General features: G+C 38.7%; 1 protein-coding gene across 1 annotated transcript in view; it reads right to left on the bottom strand.

Annotated features, from left to right (window-relative positions):
- Positions 1–23,794, bottom strand: part of PLPPR1 (phospholipid phosphatase related 1) — a 505,501-nt gene that overhangs the window by 230,475 nt on the left and 251,232 nt on the right. The window contains exon 9 of the mRNA XM_032478090.1: positions 3,980–4,159. The gene's annotated coding sequence lies outside the window, so the exon portion shown is untranslated. The remainder of the gene's footprint in view (positions 1–3,979; positions 4,160–23,794) is intronic.

Raw genomic sequence — 23,794 nt, 5'->3', positions numbered from 1 at the left:
CTTTGCGAGTAGAGTGGAAACTCTTCTTGGTGAGATTGTTCTATGAACAAAACAGGCCGGTGGTGAGGATCCATTCAAGAGCTTCCGAATTCAACTTCCTCCCTGTTTGATCACTGTCTTTCTTCCCATTTTCTCCCCTACAGAAGAAAAGCCATCCCAAGCAGGGAACTCCCTGTAATGATATCAGGACCTCCTGTTTGTTCATTTTTGCTCCCTCCAGCAAAGGACTACCTTTTGGTCACCCTAGCGTTGGAGGGATGGAAGACAGCCTACTCTGTGCTAACCTTTTTCAAGCTTTCATTAAAGATCACCTCTGAGCACCTCCTCTACGCAGAGCAGGCGAGCAGATGCCTTACTGCTGAACTCTGACCCCGTCCCATTCATCTTCCCAATAATAATGCCAAGTGACACTAGAACAGCAGGACAATTAGATCAAACCCTAGAGCACACCCGAAGGAGAGAAAATAGCGTGTCTAAATACCATCAACAAAAGCAAAGTTTAGGAGAAAAGATATAGAAGAAAGGAAAATAAGGAAGAGAAAGGGAACGTTTTAAAAAGTGAGAGTATCCTGAGTGTTAGTGGCTGGTTCCTTCTCTCAGGAGTCCCTTGAAAGGAGCAGAATTGCAGCATCTCTTTGCTTAAAGGATAGTGAGTCTGGGTCTCTATCCACCAGGTAAGGGAGATCAGGTTCTCCTGAAAAGCAGTGAAGTCCCCAGAATGAACCTCTCACTGTATTTGGGGCTCCTACTTCCATGCCTGTTTTTCCTCAGGCCTTCCCCTTGGCACCAGGCTTCTTGGAAGGCATCCAAGACAGATCTGCTTATTACCGCTTTCCCTTCAGAACGGTGAATAGCGTTCACCGGAATTTCAGGGTGTTGGCATTGGCAGGGCCTCAAGGCAGGAAAGCCATTTTCCCTGCCCTGGTCTCCTTTAAGACCAAGGTGAGTGCGGGTTCTGAATCCAAGAAGTGGGTGGACCTGGAACAGGAAGGTGGGGCCTGGGTGAGTGCAGGTCTCAACTTGGCAGCTCTGTCACTAGAGACAGTACTGAGGCCCTGCCTCCAGCCACGGTTTAAGTGGCCAGTGCCTGGCCAGGGAGCACACTCTCCTTTGAGCCCTGCCTTGGGTGAGGAGGAAAGGAACGCCACTCCCCTCGATGCCTGGGACACTGTCTTGACCACCTCAAATCTCCAACAAGGTCAAGGAGATTTAGAAATTTGGAATTGCAAATTAGGTGGAATCTCTTTGGTGCTGCTAGAAGAGGGAAAGTAGCAGTTGGGGAAGAGATTTTTACTACCCGAGGAGAGTGGGGGAAGCACCTTGGACACTAAATGAGATGACGCACGTAAAACACCTAACGCAGTGCTTATCACATAGCAAGCTCTCTGTAACTTTTATTAACTTGGTGGTTAACATTTTCATTATGATGATTTTCTTTAAAAAGCTGATGAGTTTTTTTTCCCCCAAACTTAAACAAATAAAACAAATGAAAGCCAACTGCCTTCCAATTTTCTTTTTGACTTCCTACATTGCCCTGTCACCCATCACCCTGAGCACGGATGTATTCACATCCATGAGATGAAAAGCAAGTGCTAAAGCTGTGTGGCAGTGTGAATGGTTAATAACCTCACCCCTCCACACTCAGGTCCAGACACAAGTGCATTTTCAGTAACACGCCCCAAGCACTTTTTGCCACTTATACCTTACAGGGATTAAGCAGTTGGGTCTCTGGCTACAATGCCCCATTGACATTGGCTCACCAGGCTTTGTTATTTCCTTTCTTTCTTTCTTTTTTTTTTTTTTTTTTGCCTTCCTTCTAATTTTAGCTATCTAATGTGTTACTCCTCCTAGGTAACAGAATGCCCGAAGCCAATTAATATGCACACATCTGCAGATGGTTGTGAGGGAAATTAATGGTAAGAATATCAGAGGCTGCAGGTATTTTCAATGCCCCTTAAATTCTGATTCCAGACTAAGCATTCATCCTCCTACCCAGTGGACAACTCCTAAACTTTGCACCTCTCTCACCAACAAACAAACATGTCTAATGGCCTCACCTCCTATATCAATAAAATAACAACCCAGTATTGTTGTCTGGCTGTGAGTGAATTTTTTTCTTGGAGAGCTAGCTATTTTATTTTAAAAAGAACTAGCAGTTCAAAATATAGCATCAATACAAAAAATTCAAAATAAATAAAAGCCAGTAATAGATACAATGTTTGAACATAAAACTCTCTAGAACTATGGATGCTGTAGTGATAGCTCAGTTCTTAGAAAATTAGATGAAAGTAATTCCATTAGGTGATGTATTCATGAAATAATGTAACAACTCTATGGTGATGCAGTATGTGTGTAAGCTGTGCTCTGAATATTGTCTAATAATTATGAAACAGTGTTTGCATTTGACTTGTGTTCCCACTATAATATTGGTTATTTTCAAATACCACCCTAATAAGACAACTAGATTTGTAATTTTTTCTTCTTATAGAAATGCCATAGACAGCAGTCTTTTTTGGTTCAGTAAAAATGTTCAGCTATGACTAAAAGGGCTAGACTAGTGATGTACCATTATGAGAGTCCAGATTTTTCCACGAAAATCAAAAACTATTACAACACTTTCCCCATAACCCTTTCCAAGTACTCTTATTGCCATTCTTAACACATCAAGTCCTTTATTACATATGACTTGGCCCCACCTTGGTTGGTTATGAGCCATAAAAGGGCAGAGGTTTATTTCTTTTTTATTTTGCGGATTCCTCATGAAAATAAGCAAAGTGGTATATGTTCAGTAAATGTTGAAAGAGTGAATGAATAAATACATAGCCAAAAATAAATTTCTGGGGATAAAATGTCAACTTTGAAAAAGGCTCCCAAGTACATGGCACTTTGTACTCCTCATAGACGATGAAGTCAAAAGACAATTTTTTAAGGTTTTGTGTGTGATTATCTAAAAATGGGAGTTGGATGAGAAAGGCAAAATAGCTTTCTAGACACAGGTTTTATCCCCTTGGAAACATATAAATCAAGCCCATTTTAATTTTTCTGGTTCAGAAAAAGAATGCATTTTGGTTCAAAGTGTATTATTATTCAAAGGATAGCTTCATGCTGGCCAACCTAATCCAGCCAGAATAATGTTCTAATGGATTTAACTTTCCCCCAAATAGGATGAAATAGTTAAGGCAATAGTGCTTAGAACTCTCTTTCTCTTCAAAAGAAATCATTCAAAAAATGAAAAGAACCACCTCCAGGATCTCACCCCCGACACTTCTATCATTACTGTCTTGAGTGAAAAGGACCAGTAGGAAGTTGGTTCTGTTTCCGTGGAAGGGAATCTAAGGATGGGGAGGGGGTGGGGAGGAGGGAGACTAAACTATAAAAGGTCTCAGCTCTGATCACAGCTCCCCTGAGCCAGGGGTAGGAGAACGGGAGGACCAGGTGATTGGTGTCATGGTTACCTTTTCTCTTGCATTCCTGCACCTTGTAAGAGTTTCTTGAGAATGGTCTCAGAGAGGGAGAAGGAAAGATCCCAAGCAGAAGCTGCAGCCCTTTATAACCTAGTCTCAGAAGGAACACATCATCACTTCTGCCACATTCTGTCAATCACACAGGCTACAATGGAACTCTCTTAGTTTATCTTCATTGGAGGGGACTCTATAGTTCTTGCTGGGACCATGACTGATTTTAAGATTTTTTTTTCTTATTTATGGACTCATATCACCCATGCTGAACCTAATGCTTGTTGCTACTTCATCAGCTCTGATTCCTGGGTTCCCCCATATACCATGATTTGGATTCTGAGTCATTACTCTTCATATGGCCCAGCCCCCAGGACCCATGCACTTTTGTTGCTGGGAATTCTACCTAGTTCTCCATGGCCTCACAAGTGGGACCCAGGCACCTATTACTGATTTCCCTACTCTTTGGTTCCACCCATGGTGCCATCATTAGGAATTAGGAATTGTTAGAATCATGACTCTACCTCCTTTGTACTTCATTCACTGTAGACATTCCACTGCTAGCAATTCCTGTCTGCTGATCCTGCCCCAATCCAGGAAGGCCTTGTCTGCCAGAGCCCATCAGTTTCTCTTCTTCAGTTGTCCTGTGCGGCCAACATGGAACCCTTCACTCTCAGTAATACTAGCATCTTCATTTTTCTCATCTGTAAAATGAATGGTCTAAATAAATCTCTCAATCATTACTTATTAATAGTCTAGCTCAGGATCAACCAACTCATTCTGAAAAGAACCGGACAGTATATAGTTTAGGCTTTGAGGGCCATGTGATCTCTGTCACAAACTACTCAACTCTGCAATCACTGACAGTGCATAAAAGAATGAGAATGGCTGTGTTCCAAATTTTTTCTTTCTTTCTTTCTTTCTTCTTTTTTTTACAAGACAGGTGGTGTGCTGGATTTGGCCCACAAGCTAGAGTTTGCCAACCTTGAGTCTAATTCTTCATTTTCTGCCCTTCACCTCTGTCACAAGAATGTGTCAGGTAGAAGGAACCTGGAGAGTCCTGCTTTCTGTTCTGCTGGGAGGAGAATAATAAAAGACGTGAAATTGGTGCAGGAAATCTAAGTCCACTGGCAGTTTAGGGGATCCTTGTCAGCGTGGCTTTCACACTATCTTAAGAAAACACTTTGAAAATTATTTTTTTCCTTTTCTGTAAAGCAGTTGGCCGTGTTTTCCACAGGGAACAGTGGCAGCAACAGTAACTATACTATTTTTAGCCTCAAACTGACTTGTGCCGCCCTAGAAATTTAATGAGAGGAATATTTTAAAAGAAAATGGAAAAAAAAAATAATAGCATGAGCACAATACGCCTGCCTGTGAAAATAGGGCAGGTAAATATATTCTAATTATGACTGGCACCTTAGAAAAACTGCCTCTCCAAAGATAAATTCAACCCCAATAAGAAAGAATACCTTCTTATGGAAGTCCCAATAAAGGAGCAACGTCTCTACTAAGTTGAACTTACACAAATTTGGCTGCTGGCTGAGCATTTTTACACATTCAGCCCAGAGTCACGAAGTTCAGCCTATCAAAAAGCTTCACTCCCCCAGAGCAATCTACAGACTCAATGCAAACCCCGTCTGTATTCATTTGCTGGGGCCACAGGCTGGATGGCTTAAATAACAGAAATTTATTTTCTCCTAGTTCTGGAAATCAAGGTGTTGGCAGGGATGGTTTCTTCTGAGGCCTTTATCTTTGGTTTGTAGATGGCCATCTTCTCTTCGGTCTTCACATGGTCTTCCCATGTCTGTGCCCTAATCTCTTCTTTTAAGGACCACAGTCATATTGGATTTGGGCCCACCCTGATGACCTCATTTTAACTTAATTACTTCTTTAAGCTTCAATCTCCAAATACAGTCACATTCTGAGGTACTGGGCGTTATGATTTCAATATGGGAATTTTCGGCTGACAGAGCCCATAATACTATCAAAATCCTGGTGGTGTTTTTACAGAAATAGAAAAATCCATCCTAAAATTCATGTGGAATCTCAAGGGATACCAAATAGCCAAAACAATCTTGAAAAAGAACAAAGTTGGGGGTCCCATTCTTACTGATTTCAAAACCCACTTCAAAGCTACAGTAATCAAAACAGTGTGATCCTGGCATAAAGATAAACATATAACCAATGGAATAGAACAGTGAGCCCAGATATACTCACACGTATGGTCAAATGATTTTCGACAAGGATACCAAGACTACTCAGTGGGGAAGGGCAGTCTTTTCAACATATGACGTTGAGAAAACTGGACAGCCACAAGTAAAGGTTGGACCTTTACCTCACACTATACACAAAGTAAACTCAAAATGAATAAAAGACCTAAACATAAGATCTTAAACTACAAAACTCATAGAAAAAAGCAAAGGAGAAAAGTTTCAAGACACTGGATTTGGCAATGATTTCTTGGGTATGACACCAAAAGCACAAGCAACTAAAGAAAAAGTGAATAAACTGTGCTACAGTCCAGTTAAAATCTTCTGGACATCAAAGGATACTATCAACAGAATAAAAGGGCAACCCATGGCCTGGGAGAAAATATTTACAGATAAATAATCATATATCTGTTAAAAGGTTAATATTCAGGACATATAAATAACTCCTATAGTCTGACAACAGCAAAACAACCCAATTCAAAAATGGGCAAAGAACGTGAATAGACGTTTCTCCAAGGAAGATAAATAACATCCCATGTGCCAATATTTCATATGCCGATATGCACATGAAAAGGTGCTCAACAGAGCTAATCATTAAGGCAATGCAAATCAAAACCACAATTATAAAGATAAGAAGCAATAGATAATAAAGTGTGACTTTCATGGGAAGAGAAGAAAACACACTAAAATTATCACATCACACCCACTAAGATGGATATTATCAAAAAGAAAAAAAAAACAGAAAATAACAACTGTTGGTAAGGATGTGGAGAAACTGGAACCCTTGTACACTACTGGTGGGAATGTAAAATGATGCAGCCACTACAGAAAATAGTATGACAAGTCCTCAAAAAATTAAAAATATCAATTATCATGTGATCCAGCAATTCCACTTCTGGGTATATACCTGGGGATGTCATCCTGGGTGTACACCTGGGAAACACACGAGGTAAGAAAGTCACTCATTCTTACTTTAAGTTAACCAATATGTACTAAATGTGTGGTGCCAGTGTAATCAGAGAATTTGAGGTCAAGAATTCCAGATAGAACTCTGAGGAAATGATACCTAATATTCTGACTGTGTATTTATGTCATTTTAAAATTACAAATGTATTTGTTAAATAACAATTCCATGAAAGATATAAAGGAAATGCCTTGAGGACTTAGCTAAAAATAATCTTAAGGTATTACTGGACTAGCACAGTACAATTGTAACCATCTAACTTTGATGTAGACATGAGTTATGACATAAAATCATTTGATTAAACTTTTTAGGAGTATGTCTCCTAGTCCTTGGACCATCCCAGAGCCCCAGTAACTTGTAATTGACACATTAACCCACCAAAGTGCCTACACCAGTCTTCTGACAGGGAAAACTCAAGAAGATCACTGAACTATATACCAAACTATACAAATCTCTTCACAAAATACCAATGATAATTAACATCATCATCAATATCATCAGTAGATAATCTACATCAGAACTAGTCACAGTTAGTCTACACTGCTTGGTAAGCCAATGATTCAGTGAGGTAACTATTATCCATTATTTTGGCTTGCAGTATTCCCTCTTTGACCAGTAATGGTATCCATATTTCCTTCAAGAATCCACCATTCTTCAACTACTAATACATGTGATTTGGGGGTGAAAAGCCTCTCCCACTTCCAAGCATGGACACAGAACCCTGACCTACTTAATCAGAATCTCCCATTGCCCTAGACATGCAGTATCTCAGAGATAGCAAATGATCCAAACCAGGAAAATTAGATTAAAATCCAGGACTTTTGCTGACAGGGAATAAAATGTCTCCTTTTACCGGGGATACTAAGCATTTAAAATGTTCCAAGCCTAGGAATGCCAGGAGAAAGACCTTTGCATGTTTTTAAATCCCTCAGCCTAGCCATGCCTTAAAGTATTACCAGACTTTTCAGTTACTTAAGCAATAATTTAGTTTTGCTTAAGGCACTTTAAATTAGATTTTCATTCCCTGGCCCCACTGAAAATGTCTTTATGGATACATTAATCATGGCATCTCTTTAAGTAATAATGACAAACAAAAGGGAAGGCAAGCAAAGGGTGGAAGTAGTGTTTAAAGGAGATCTCTGGTTGCACCAAGACTGATTTCTAGCCCCGAACATTTAAGGCAGTCTTCCACCCATGAGCGTATATCTTACGCGAGCTCTTCCCCTTTTCTGAATTGCCAGATTCAAAGGCCTGACACTCTTGGAGGCTGACATCCACTGTTAGACAGATGGCGCTGAGGGGGGTAAGGCAGAGGCCAGGCAGACCCTGCCAACTCATTTGGCCTCAGGCCCAGCCCTACTCTATCACCGCCACTGCTGTCAGTATCCAGCTAAGGCTGGTCTGAGTTCTTCTTACTGTCAGCATCTCTCAGCTCCAGAAGATGACAGTGGTGTTGGAAACTCCTTGTTCCTCCCAGGCCTGTTGGGTACATGTGCCAATCACAGCTTTGTGTGGTCAGACAGGTGTCCCTCAGCACCAAGGCAGGATGAAGCTGCCTCCCACCCCAGAGGCTCCTGAACCACAGGGGTAGTCAGGGAAAGTGCCAGGAACAGCTGTCACCCCTCTGACTGCCAGGCTGATCTGACTGCCTTGGTGGGTGTGCCCTCCTTCCCCACAGCTCCCAAAGTTGTTCAATTCACAAGCATCCACTTCCCAGAAAGAGGGGGATTCTCCTGTTTATCCCTTGCCCCAGGTTCTTCTATTCTGCACCCAGAAGTGATCTAAACTGTAATCTGACTCTGTTACTCACAGGTTTAACCCTCCAATGGCTTTCCCTGACCTGATGTTCAAGGTCCTTCCTGATCTGGACAAAGACTTCATATGTATCAGCCCAAATCTCATCATTAACAACACAACTAAACCTTGTCTCCTCCCAACTATTCCAGTGTACCAATGCTTCTTATGTACTGTTCTAACTTTCCCCATCATGTCTGCCTAACTAATTTGTCCTTCAAGTGTCAACTCAGATACCACCTCATCCAGAAAGCTTCTCCAAATTCTGCAAGGTATAGGAGGGAGGAAGTAAAGTATTTCTCCTCTGTGCTCTCACAGCATCCTGAGTTTCCCTCTGGCCCAGAACTTCTCCTACTATACTGCAATTACACCTACATATTTGTGACTTCCTTTATAAGCTGTGAGCAAACCAAAGATAAGAGTTCTGTCTTCTATTCAGTATATACTAGGTGCTTAGCTTGTGTTTCTTGAGCAAATACATGGCACGTGAATACCTGTGTTCCCTACTAGAATTAGGACATAAAATGTGGCAGTCAATGCTTGACTCTGAAGGGGCATCTCATCTCAGGAGAAAATGTTACTGTCTTCTTCTGCTCATCAAAGGAGTGTCTGATTCAGAGCGGAAGTGGATTGTGCTGGTCTGGATACAGAAGCAGCAGCAGGACTCTTGCCACTGTTTTCCTCCCCTTGTTTCTAGGTCTAATGGAAAAGATCTCTGGGCTCTGGAGTATCCCATCCCCACTTTCACTGAACTGAATGACTTCAGCTCTGTGCCCAAACCCCAGACAGCAGCATATCATGGGTGTGCCCAGAGCACCAGGGAACTAGCCCTGCTTTGGCACATCTAGTGGTACTGGTACCCCCACATGGCAAGCAGCCACCTCATGCCTACATTAATGAGTGTCAGCAGCACTGAGGGCAGTGGGACCTCAGTGGCACCCACAGTGTTCACTCTGTTTATTGGTTTTGTCACCAAGATCAGCATCTGTGCCCATGATGGTGGATGTCAGCAGCAGTTGTGGTATCGGAGCTCCCTCTTCCAGTATAATGGTTTTTTCTTGCCAGCACCCGGAATTAAATAGGGAAATGATTGTTTCTATGTGGTAGAGAATAGGATCTTTTCATTTATACATCTGATACACCATTACTAACTGAAAGAAGTCAGAAGGATACTGTTTGGTTTTTTATTTTTCCAACAAGACCACTTTCTCTAAATTGGTATGGCCTAAGATAACATTACAAAATCTAGAGACTATGCCAAAATAGAACCTGAAACCATGAGCTCAAATCTTGGTTGTGCTCTTTATTTCTCATACTGATACTGAGTAAGATTCCTTGCTAGCCTCAGGGCCATCATCTATAAAACAGGCACAATAAAGACCCACCTCATTGGGTTAATATGTGAATTAGACGAGATTGTGTGTATCCGTGCTCTACAAATGTGGAGTGTGGTTAGCAGCCACTCTGCACAGCACGGTACTTTCTACATAGAAGGCGATCGATAAATATTTGCTGAATCAAAATACAAGTGAGAGATCTCTAGCTCCTAATACAGCCCTGAAATTGTTGCCAGGATAAATGGATAAATCCCTACTTTTTCCATATCATTCTCCTCAGTTAGGGGAAAAGGATGGACATTCACCAGATGGCTGGTAGCCAGGTGGAAAAATATAGAGGACCTGAGCATTTATTCCAGTGAAAAAGATGCCCTCCAAGTTCTGAAGCAGCAGTCACATTTCCTGGGTATCCCCCCAAGATTCCCATAGTCCCACAAAGTTCTTTCTCATACACTCAGAGGAAGCTGAGGGGCGAAGACACTGTAGGAAGAGGTAAGCTGGATTCTGCCTGGACCACCCAGCAGCATAGGGTTTTGCTTGTTGTGGGTGGTGGGAGCAGTCAATACCACCAAGCACTAGCAAACAAAAGCCACTCACAGCCTCACCACCCACTAGGAACAGAGACGGGCAGTCCTGGCTAATTAGTTCTCAACACATGCCTCGCTAGCGGCACCTCTGATGATGGCAGTCATGATTTGAGTAAAATGGGAATGGGCTAAAGGTTGTCAGGTAAGCAGTGGGAATCACTGAGAATCTATACTGGGTACAGATGCAGATACAGACACTTAAGTGGCAGGGTCTGAAAGGGACCAGAGTGTGGGCCATTCCACAGAAGGCAGCTGATGGTTGTCATGCAGGAAAGGGGCAAGGTATTATCAGTTCTTTGTTTTTCAAGAGAAGCTACGAATCAGGTTCTACATGGAATCTTTGATTTTTTTTTTAAGTTGAATAAAACTTTTTTGAAGATGCAAACAAAGAAACCCTGTGTTGGGCAAGAAATCACATCCGCAAGTAGGATTCACCTTTTAGCCAGCCAGTGTGCATCTTCTAATACAGACCTTCTCTGTTACTCTTCAGAGATCTCCAACTTTAATGGAGGTCATAGGGAACATAAGAGCACATGCTAGCATATGTGGATGGCTGGATTATGTTATAGTCACCAAGAAAATATGATGTGCATTAGGACCTATATGAAATGAGAAGTAATACCACAGGATACAGTCTCTCGTGAAGGTGAGTGAGGGGGTGAATGAAGCCTTTACTATGCAGATCACAGAGCTTAGAAGCACTTTGCACGCACACACACGCGCGCATACACACACACACGCACCCCACATTAGGTCTGGATGGCATTACATAGGTAGAAAAATAAGCAGCAAACTCAATAAAGTACTGTAGATAAATGGAGAGAGCATTGTGCTAGAAAATACAGACTCCTTGATAATTGCAATTCACCTAGCTTGGTTTTCTCATCTGTTAAATGGCGATGAAATTAATGCTTCCTTTGTAAGACAGCTTAGAGGATTTAAAAAGATAGGCTTGGCACCTAACAGACTCAGAGTGTTGGATCCTCACAATGCCATCTTTAGTGGGTTGGCTCCATGGGTTTGCACATTGCTACTGAAGAAAGGGTCACTGGGATTATCTTGACAGGGCTGGTTTGGAAAATTCAGTTGCACTGCTGCCTCCTGCTTCTCTCATTCGAATTTTCCACTGAGGTGGGGGTGAGGAGTAGTAGGGCACTTTCTCAATAGAGTGCTCTTTGCCAATAATGAAGTCCTTTCCACAGTGGGAAATTCAGCAGAAAAATTAGGTTATCACCATTTTTTATCACAGCTGACATATTTCACTTCACCACTGCCTGTGCAAGATCTTCATAAAAATGGAGGAACAAACACTTTTAATGACATTTTGCAAAGAAGTCTGATGTGTATCCAGGGTCTGATCAGCTCCAGTTGAATAAATGGAGGCTGTGTGGGAGCAGTTCTGAATTTGTCAGCATGTCCACCTGTCAATTTCAACGTGCATTTACTCATATTTCCTGTCAGTCTTCAAAGCTAGTCTGCTCGTATGACTGGTGTATGGATCATACATAAAATGGGCAACACATGTAAATGTCTGCAAATAAAAAATGAAAACAACAGACAATTCCTTACTGGCCACCAGCCATGTGTATTCATCAAGGGGAGGAAACTAGCCCAAAAGGCCATGATTGATGTGCTGCTCATTTCTAACTGCCACTCTTCAGACATTCGAATGATTGTGCTAAAAACTATAGGAGTTGCCAATGAGAAGACAGGGTATTATTTCGTGAGAAATAACAGATTCCTTCCCATCTCTGTTTTGATAAGTGTTGAAATTTATGCTTTCCATTCTAGAGGCTACAAGCTCCAATTTAAAGTATGAATGGAAGGCTTCTTTTGGAGAATAGGTAGAAATCTATTGTTATGGGTTGAATTGTGTTCCCCCAAAATTTATATGTAGAAATCCTAAACCCCAGTACCTCAGAATGTGACTTTATTTGGAAGTAGGGTCACTGTAGGTGTAATTAATTAAGATAAGGCTATGCTAGAATAGGGTGGGCCCCTAATTCAGTATAACTGAAGTACAAAGTCTTATACAAAGGGGAAATCTGCACACAGAGACACACACAGAGAATGCCATGTGAAGACAGGGGTCCTGCTGCCACAAGCCAAGGAACTACCAGAAGCCAGGAGAGAAGCCTAGAACAGATCCTTCCCTAGTGCCTTCACAGGGAGTATGGCCGTACTGACACCTTGATTTCAGGTGTCTGGCCTCAAAACTGTGAGACAATAAATTTTGGTTGTTCTAAGCTATTCAGGTTATGGTACTTTGCTATAGCAGCCCTAGTAAATTAACATACCTAGAAAACAATAACCTAGATTTTGGTCAATGGTCTATAATGAGGAATCTGGATAAATAAAAGGAATGACTTGAATCTTACTATAAATTTTCTCCTGTAATGCCAAAATGGTATTATTTTGTTACACATTTATACATTCATTTTGAGGCATCTTCCAATGAAGGACAGTTACGGAGAAAAAAAGTTAATAAAATACAAATGAAAAGAGAACATCAATATCATCAAAGATAGAAGGAAGGACATATATTAGACAAAAGGATGAGTAAAATTTCTGGAACTGAGCCTCACACTTCCCTGGATGTTTCCTGATTGCCTGACCGAAAAACAAAACATTATACCATAGAAAAGACAGAAAAGAAAAGAAAGATTATACCATAGAAAAGACAGAAAGTTTACCAGTTTCTCAGATATACAAAGCTTTGGTTGATATTTTATTATTTTGTAATTTATCACTATTACTCCTATCATTGTAATGATTAGGTGAGCACTAAAATTAAGGGCCAAACAGTGGTTTCTACTTATTGTGCAAAGCTTGGCTCGTGCCTTCCAATGTGGATTACATATACCCCATGAAGTCCTGCCCACTTAGCTGTTTCTCAGTAAACTTTTCTCACCTATGCCCTACTAAGTTGGGCGTGTAAGTTGCCTGTTCAGTTTCAACAATATTATATTGATGAATTTAATGAGGAATATTCTTACAAAAGTCTAAAAAAGTAGGCAAAATACATTTTATACACAGTGTTAGTATAGAGAATGATAAATTACTTCATTTTAAGCAAAATATCACTATGATCTTCTGTGACAATGTTGTAAAAGTCATCACTTTGCCATAATGTCAATCTGCAGAAAACAGGAAGAATATGACCTAGTTTGAGTATATATTTGGATGAATGTTTCCTCTTTCTTGTCCCAGCTGAGACTAAAATAACTCTGCCTGACTCCAACTGGAATCAGCATGTATTCATGCAGGAGATGGGGCAGGATGGGGTTAACAACCACTTTACATACAGGTGTAACAGAACAATGGGGAAGTTTCTTAAATGTAATCTGAAAGGAAATGTAAAGAAGAAGACCTTCAATTTTTCACCATATAGAATCATACTTGGTTTCACAGTAGTCCCCTCCATGGAGCTGCTATATGCATAGACAAAGAGGATGATGTTAGAGAACTCATCTCTAAAACAAATATTACTTCTAAAGAAAGTGACAAACGGCCAGTTTAGACTTTCTACTTCTTATTGAGTCAATATTAGTAAGCTGAATTTTTATAGTGAAATTTCCTTTCACTGAAATTGCAAATTTATTGACATAAAACTATCCATACTATTTCAATTCATGGTTCAAAATCATTTTTCCTAAGAATTTTAAAGGCATTAAACATTGGCTTCTGGAATCTAAAAAGTCTGATATAAACCCAATTTCTGTTCCTTTGTAGGAAATATATTTTCCTGCAATTAAAAGAAATTGGGATTTCCTTTTAATTACTGCCCTGAAACTTGCTATGGTTCATTTTTAGTTGAAGTATAGTTGATTTATAATATCGTGCTAGTTTCAGATGTACAGCAAAGTGATTCAGTTATGTATATATATTTTTTTTCAGATTATTTTCCATTATAGGTTATTACAAGATATTGAATATAGTTTCCTGTGCTATATAGTAAATCCTTGTTGCTTATCTATTTTATGCATAATAGTTTGTATCCGTTAATCCCATATTCCTAATTTATCTCTTCCCCTACCTTTCTCCTTTGGTAACCATAAGTTTTTCTATGTCTGTGACCTTCTCTGTGTGTATGTGTCTTCGACATTCTGTCTCAAATCTCCCTTTGCCTCTCTTCTACAAGAACACACATGACTGTATCTAATACTTACCCAGGTAATCCAGGATAAACTCTGGGCTCTCAATATCCCTGACTTAATCATATCATTGGCCACATAAAGTAATATTCAGTCTTCCGCCCAGTAAGGTAGTAGTCACAAGTTCCAGGGATTAAAAAGTAAATTTATTTTTTGGGGGGAAGAGGACATTTTTTCAGCCTACTACAACAAGGCAATCATAGTTCAAAGAAGTACACATCACATGTACTTTTCTTTGGGTTAAAATTCATTGACTCCTTGGATTCCCTATGCTGCCTCTGATGCTCAGTTCTAAAAATGCTCAGTCTGTAAAATCAGCATCATATTATGTAATCCTTGCCTACTTCATGGGCATGTGGAGAAATAAAATGAGATACGACATACAAAGCACTTTCTAAATGGTTGACATACAAAGCATTTTCTAAATGGTATCGTGGAAAGAATATAGGACCTAATTCTACATTCTAGGATCTGGAAACAGACACTGAATTTATATCTTGAGACCTGCCACTTATTAACTTAGGAATCTTAGTCTTTTCATTTACAAAGAAAAGGTGAGCTACACCTATTTCACAAATTTGTTGTCCTAATTAAATGAGATAATGTATGTGAAAATGACGGGCATGCTGCCTGGCTCATAGTAACATTAACCCACCTCCTTCTTCTCTGCTAAAAACGATCCCATACACACTCTCTGTATTGTGACAAGATGTTATGCAGACAAGCTTAGATCAGCAGTTTTCATTTCAAGCAAGAAGGACAAACATAGATAATAACTACTTCAATAATTAATAGACTGGAACAAACCATTCACTGATCCTATGCATGGGAAATAAGGATTCTCTGCCGTGACCTAATTCGTGTCCTTGGCTAACACATTCTCCCTTCTTTGTTCCAGGGAAGATTAACAATATGGTGCAAAAAAGGCCTAGTCAGGGCCTGGAAAGTGTAGCCCAGTAAATCACAGTTATTGCTACTAAGGTTATTATCATTTCCTTGCATTCTAGAAGATACTACTGGCAGTATTACTATTCATATATAGGAGCAAATAAGATTGTGATTCAAAGGTCTAATAAATACCCTAAGTTCATTTCATAGTAGCTCTATTCCCTTTTGCATCTCTGACTACACGGCCCCATTCATTAGTTCGACAGACTGCTGACATCAAGCTTACAGATTTCATTCTTAGGTGATGTTTTACCCACAACCACTTATATCACAGACTGAAGCCCTGATGTCAGGAAGAGGTCTCATAAATGGAGACCTTTGACCAAAAGGGCTCGATGAGGAGCTGTTCTTAGTATTTAAAACAACCCCTACTCTACTTACCACCATTTGATCGGTGGTGTTTCCCACAGATTCATTCTCCATCTTCCTATTTTGGAGGGAAGGGAGAAGCTTCCCTGGGGAATTTTGCACAGTCTTATGCATTCAGTTATGTCCCATGACCTTCAAATACATAATTCCAATTCCAGCCTAGCCTTCTGTCCTCTGCCTCTTGCTCCATGCTGCTTCCGGCCAGGAGTCATAGCCTCTAGCCATATCGGGCTCTCTGAGGGTCCTCTAAAGACTCTCTCTCCAGATTTAAGGTGCAGCCACTTCTCCTTATCCTGTCGCTCTGGGTTCAAAGCAGTGGGAGGCAAGAGAAGCAGTCAGGGGGTGATGTGTAGGGAACACAAACACCTCCTTGGACCTGGTGGATGTTCAAGAATGACTCCAGCTCTGGGGTACTTTTCTGATCTACTGATGACTTCCGTCTGGGTCCTCCTGACCACAATTCTCTTGACCTGGCAGGGGCTCTCCGTCAGCGGACCATCACAAACATCCTTCCATTTCTGTACCCAGTGGTTCACCCTCAGCTTTGAGACCTCTCTTGAACTCTGGCAGACACCCTTTTGGACAAAATGTCTTTTTAAATGACCCCAGGCCAACATTCTTATTATGGACATGAATCCATCTCTTTTCTCAGGATTGTGGTACCTTTGGCCCACTGCTGAAGGGAAATGCATTGCTTTCCAGCCTCTATTCTGCTTCCATGAGCAGCTTCAGATAGCATCTCTCTTTGGTATTCTTAGGCATGGGCAGACATCAGTCCACCATATCCAGGAAAGAATCTTCCCCTTCATTAGACCTCAGGTGAGGGAAATACATTCCTCCCATGCTCCTCCCCACCCTCTTTGAGTGAGTGAAGTATCAGAGTATGCTTCTATACAAAGAAATTTTCACAAAATCCTCTCCAGTCTTCAATAACCATAGTCTCAGAATGTGTGAGTTGTTTGACTAGTTCTATAAAACCACTCACTTTGGAAAATACTATCTACTGTCTTTATGTCTTGATCAAAAGCTAAAGAGGATGCATCCCATGTTAATATCCTTTTTTTTAATTGAAGTAGTTTTACAAGGTAACCTTCATGTTTCTCCCATCTGGTGCCTGCAAAGGTAAAATCTTGCCACTATTGCCCCTTTGTGAACTTATATGTAATAATACTTATCCCCATTGGGTCATGCATACAGACGGTTTACAGAAGCAATATTCATTTGTGAATTTTGTAAGTTACAATCTCATCAGTTGTGTTCTAATCGAACAAATAGCAGGCTGGAAATAACTGGGGCTGGATAAATAAATAACTGAGTTAATTATGGACTTGCTCTTTTTAAAGAAACATTAAATTATGAAGGACTACAAAGAGCTGGGTAATTGCTCCTTGATCTAAATTCCTAGAATAAAGAGCTCAGAGAACTGACACCTCGTTAGTTTGCATAATTCATCTGCAGAGGACGTGAGCAGTGCTGGTCTCAACCTTCTGCTCCATCCCTGTATTCCTCCTCCTCCTGATACACGGGGCTCTTCTCACCCCATTTGCATTGTCTGCCCCACTCCCAGGTGTGAGAAGTGTATTCGTTTCCTATTGTTACTATAACAGACTGTCACACACTTAATGCTTAAATAAAACACAAATGTTCTTTCATAAACCTGGAGGTCAAAAATCCAAAATGGGTCTCACTGGGGAAAACCAAGGCTGTATTTCTTTCGGGAGGATCCATTTTCTTGCATCTTCCAAGTTCTAGAGGCTGCCAGCATTCCCTTCCACCTTCAAAGCCAGGATGGTCATCAAGTCTTTCTCACATCACATAATTCTATTTTCTGCTTCCATCATCACATCTCTTTCTTTGACTCTGACTGACTCTCCTGCCTCTCTTTTCCACGTTGAAAGATCCTTATGATTATACTGGGCCTATCTGGGTAATTCGAGGTACTCTCCTTATATTCAGGTCAGCTGATGAGCAACTCAATTCAATCTGCAGCCTTAATCCCCTTTGCCAGTAACAAAACATATTCCTAGGTTCTGGGGATTAGAACCAGGACCTCTTTGGCCAGGGCACCAGTCTGCCTACTACACAAGAAGTGATCCCAGACCGCGACAGAGGTTATGTGAATCCCTCCTTGTCATCCCCTCTCACTTAGAAAGCAGGTGTCAAACCTGGGCTGCTTGTTTGACCCTGGCTTTGTGGCCAGTATCCACTCCATAATCCCATGCACTAGTTATGAACAGAATTCTCTGCTTGTGTTTGTGAACGCAATGTGATTGGAACACATAGTCATGCCCATTCATTTTCATATTGTCTGTGTCTGCTTTGGGGCTACAATAGCAGAGCTGAGGAGTTACAATAGAGACTGGATGGCCTGCAAAGTCTAAAATATCATCTGGCCCTGAAAAAAAAGTTTGTGGATCCCCATTCAGAAGGCTGCTCTCTCTCTCTGATTTATTCTTACTCCTAGATTGTAGCCTTTTATGGTCCCTACTGAAAGCCCAGTATGTGGACCAGGTCCTCCTGGCTTGGGTGGACTCTGAACTTCATTTTTCATACCACCAGTCCTGTTAATCTGCCGTAAACACTGATGTTCCTCAACCTCTAGACTAACACTTTCAGAATCAGCAAATTTCTTGATGAGAAAAGCAGTTTGCTTCTTTCCCAGATCTTGTTTCCTGAAAATCCCTACTATTTTAGTAGCTCTCTAATGCCTTCACACAAATACTATTTCTATTTTGTCTAGTTTTTCGAGTTGTTCTCAGCAAGAAGACTGATCCAAGCAATTTGGTCCACTATAACCAGAGCATATTTTTAGTGCTGTTACTGCATTTTTCTTGCCTCCAAATCCTTATTACATTATCCATTCTTTATATCGTGTTCTATTTGTGTTGACCTTATGATTTCTTTCTAGCTTATAGCTTCTTTATAGCTTTTTTTTAAAAAAAATAATACTCTGTCTCTTAAGGACTATGCTTTCTTGCTTTTTAATGAAGAAGTTCGGTTTATGAAATATTCTTCTGAATCTTACAGTTAATTATTGTCTCAGACAAACTTATCCTTGACCCTTTGGAATACCATTTTTTTCTCCCTGTTTTGTATTAATTTACTACAGCCCTCATTTATTTAGTTTTGTTTCTATCTCTTTATCTATCTTCCAACTAGGTACCTTCTACCCAGGCTTGATAATAAACTGGTTGATTTTAGCCTTATTTCTCAGATAAAACAGCACATCTGCTAATCAGATTTATCCTCAACTACAAGGCACAATGAGGCAGAGTTTCCATTCCAAGTCAAATTTTCCGGCAGTTTCTTCCATCTTCTAGTGCATCTTTCCTCTATTAATGTGAAACATCTTCTCCCAACTGCTTCATTCTTTTGTGATTCTGAACTGAAAGAATTTAAAATTTAGAACTTTAAGATCCCTTTTAAAGCATTTACTGCAATTCAAGTTCTTACATCTCTTACTTTTTACTTTTTCTGAGTAAATATACAAAAGTAGAGTATGTTAGCCATCTCACAGAGAAGCACCTATAATCAGGAACAACTGGTAAGTTTTCTGACTCACTGGTCTATTCGCTGGTTCCAAAGTTCAGAAGACAAGGAAGAAGTACGAAGTTTCTTCTTAACTTTTCGGATTGGGTCTGTTTTAAGAGGTGAAGGTCAAACAGGTTCTTTCTCAATCCCACTTTGTCTGTCCTGGTGGAAATTTCTCTCATATTCTTGTAGTATATTCCCCATTAATCTTAGTTTTTTGTACTGTCTTGAAACTTAGTTTTTATATTTGTATTCCTGTCTTGGCACTCTAGTAATTTAAAGGTCAGGTCTACTACCTGTTAACAGTTCTGCAGAACTGAATCCTGCGGTTATCCAGGGACTGGGACATTCCCTTGATTTCATGCAGTTAAATGCTTTTCATAGATATTCTTCTTAGGCTTTCCAGATTCAAAGGGATGACATAGTTTGCAAAATGAGTCACAAAAATGCAACTGGCATCAACTTAAGTACTTGGCATAAATTAAACTTTTTCTTAAAAATTGCTGATTTGTGATGTGGTATCCAGGAATTTGTATAATCAAGGATTTCTTCTTCATTTACAAGAAGTATTAGTGAGTTATGACAGAAGCCACAGTGTATATTTTCTACTTGTGCATTTTCATTTGGATGTTTTGATGTTCAATGAATAAACAACACTGTACAGTGAAAAGAATCAGAAGACCTAGATTGGAATCCTTTCCTGTAGGTTTCAACTACATGACTTTGAGCAATGCACTTATCTGTGAACCTCTATTTTCTTCCATCAAATGAGAATGATGATAAAGATACAGCTTTACCTACTTCACTTGTTCAGTAAGAAAATGAATTGATATAAGATGTGGAAAAAATCTGTAAATTATTAAGCCCTGTTTTCAGTTATACTCATTTTTAAAAACTATTTCAGAATAAAAGCTGAGAACTACTCTGCTAAGGTTAAATCTGAATCATAAATATTCCTGTTAATCTCTAATTATCCATTCATTCCATAATTGACACAGAAAATCTGTGAACAGCCTATGAGTGATGGAGATAGTTTAAACTTCACAGGTAAATGCATGCTCCCTCCTAGTGACATGTCAGACATCAACCACGAGCACATTTCTCCGCTTCAGGTGCCTTAGGTCCACTCCCCGAATCTGCAAGCAACTTGGGGAAAGCTTAGACCAAGACATTAAGGTTAAAAACAACAAAACAAAACACAAGCAAACAAAAAATACTAAGAGCTATACAATAAGAAATCAATTTCAGACTTACACTTTCAATTGTATTCAAAGGAATTTCATGCTAGGCATCATGGTATGCTGGGGATTTTTCTTTCTTTCTTTTTTTTCCTACAGGAAAACTGGAAACATGCCTTCTTACTGCTAATGGAAATGACTCAACCCTGAGAATACAGTTCCTCGTTAAAACAGTAGAAGAACAGACTGCAGTGGAAGATTAGCTCTGTCTGTTTTCAAAGGAAATATCACTAACCTAAGAGCAAGACTTCGGTAATTTGCATACACAGAAAAAGAAGGGGACTCCTGAAAGAACTTCTGTTGTACTGATAGCATCAAAACTGAAGGGCATTACATTGATTCCTTCTAACAACATTGTGAAATTCAGAGTAAGTGTCTTGTTATTTTTAAAAATGAATTCACTTATAATATGCTTTTTGAAAATGTAGTGTAAACTCATTCTGTCAAAAAATGTGAGAAACCGTCTTTAATTAGAAAAAGACTTGTAAATCTTTACCCAGTTTTTAACTAGCATTTGTGGTTGTAAACTTGATTAGCTGAAGTGTTATGGTTAAGAAAACTAGCAATAAAAACTGATTCCTCTATTTCCTCTTACATTTCATCATGTACACATGGAATACTCACTGGAGCCTACAAATAAAATGATTACTGTAGCAAAATCTTTATTGTTATCCATTCTTATTTTAAATGTTATTTGTTACTAGATAACTTTCCTGGACATCAAAGAATATGTGATAAAGATTTGAAATAATTAGAAAGTACAGAAGACTATAACATAAAAGAAATATTCATAATCTTACTATCCAGAAATAACTGTTGTTTAATTAATATTTAAAATTTTTCCTATGTACACATTCCTATGTTTCACAAAATGTTGTCATATTGCATACTCAGTTTTATTGTCCTTTGTACTTAAAATTACATGACCATTATCCATGTAATTAAGTATCCTTCAAAAATACATTTAGCTTATGAGAAATGTCATTATATATAGTATCTAATCAATCCTCTATTGTTGCACATTTTAGTTGTTTTCAAGCCTTTCTGGTTATAAATAGTGTCATGACTAGCATTCATGTACCTAAATTTTTGTCACTGTCTTTGATTAATGTATTCTACACTTCCTAGAAGTATAATTATTAGACTAAAAGAGGTAAACCCTTTAAAAAATCTTGATTCATATAACCAAGTTATTTTGCAGAAAGGTCATGCTAATTTTCATTTCTACAACAGGATATTAGAATACTTTTAAAATTATATCTGCCACTGCATTTAGTTTAAACCTTTAAAAAGTATGCATTTATTAACTGATAAGTGAAAAAGCATGTTATTATTTAACATGTATTCCTGAATTATTAACAATGATAAGCTTTTTCTGGAAATGTAATATCTTTTAGAATGTCTGTTCATCTTCCTTGCCCATTTTGTCTATTGCTTGCTATTGTCTTATCCTTTTCCTGGGTTTCACAGATGGAGGGATCTTGAAAATATATCAGTATTATTTCCTAAAAATCTCTTCCTAATCTGCCAAGAATATTTTATACTTATTTACTTTAAGGCCGTAAGTTTTATACAGTTAATATTTCCTACTGTTTTTGTACATAACATGTAGTTTTATATCTCAATATTAGTTCAATACTTATCCACAAGAACATCCAATCGTTTGGGGTTTTATTTTTAGATACTTAAATCTGTACAGTATGAAGTTAAAAATCAAAATGTTTTCAATACCTTTAGTTGAATAATATGTTCTTCATTGTTTTATAATACTTATCATATAATATATTACATTTTTATCTACAGATATTTCTCTCAGGACTAACTCCACTGTTCCATTGATAAGCCAGGTATTTCTTACACAAACCCAACACCATTTTGTAAATTCTATAATTTTATAATACACTTTAATAGTGGGTAGAGTAAGTTCTTCCCTTTTTACTCATATTTTTAATCTTGATTTTTGAATCATTTTTTAAGTTTTAAACAACTATATTTAATTAAAATGACTATCAACCTATAAATTAATTAGGGAAGAAATGATACCTTTATGATACTTTGTCTTCTGTTTTGGAACAGGTATAACTCTCCACTATTTCAAGTATTATTTTATATCATCAAGTAAAGATTGATAATTTTCTTCATGTCAACTTTTTTTTGGAGTAAAAATCATAACTAAATATTTTCTGATTTGTATCAATATTGATAATGGGCAACTTTCTCCCCATTAATCTTCTAATTGCTTACTTTTGATATATAGAAAAGCTACTGATTTTTTTCAAAAATCTTATTTTATATCTAATTACTTTGCTGAATTATATTTATTAATTCTAATAATCAGGTAACTTTCTTCCTATATCTGTGCATATATAACCACATTATCTACAAGTAATAATTTTCTCTCTTCCTTTCAAGTGTTGTACCTTTTATATCAATTTCTTCCCTTATTTTATTGCTGTAAGTTTAAGGGCTATGGTTAATGGCCATCCTTAGTAGTAATAATAGTAGTAGTAGTAATAGAAAGAATAGTAGTAATTAGCTCTGCTTTCCCATCCTCCCAATCTTACCTTAAATGTCTCTTCTTTAGTGAGAACTTCTCTGACCAACTCTCTATGTAGCTTCCTACAAACCTACCATTAATTTTATCCTACCATCCTGATAATTTTGTTCATAGTACTTCTCACATGAAAACTGTACAGAAGCAAAATGAAAGTTGTAGAATTTCCTCCTTCTTGTATGTCCTCTACTGGAGTGCTGGACTGCAAATGACATGAGAGCAGGGATGGTGTCTGTTCTGCTCCCCTCTGTATACCCAAGCATGCTATGTAGTTTCTGAAATGGTCTTTAGTGTTTCATAAAAAGTAAAATTTTGATTATCATTTTCATATAAACCTTTATTGTATTAAGAAATACTCCTAGGTTGGGGGACTGTTTTATGAGGAATGGATGCTGTGTGTTATCAAATGCATTTTTGGATTGCATTAAAATTATAACATATATTATCTCAAATGTATGTATCCTAATTGAACATATTTATCCAAATTATTATATAGATTCCCTGATACTAAATCACCCTTGAAATTATGACATGAATCCTACTTAATTATGGATGGACTTCAAATATACTGCTGAATTCAGCTTTCCAGTATTTTATTAAGAATTTTTGTCTCTGCAATCATAGGAAGTTTAATCTACAACTTTTTAATATTG

This window comes from Camelus ferus, chromosome 4 (assembly GCF_009834535.1).
Source record: "Camelus ferus isolate YT-003-E chromosome 4, BCGSAC_Cfer_1.0, whole genome shotgun sequence".
Taxonomy (NCBI): Eukaryota; Metazoa; Chordata; class Mammalia; order Artiodactyla; family Camelidae; genus Camelus; species Camelus ferus.
Note: the sequence above shows the minus strand (reverse complement) of the source record. Positions and strands in the feature narration are given on the sequence as shown.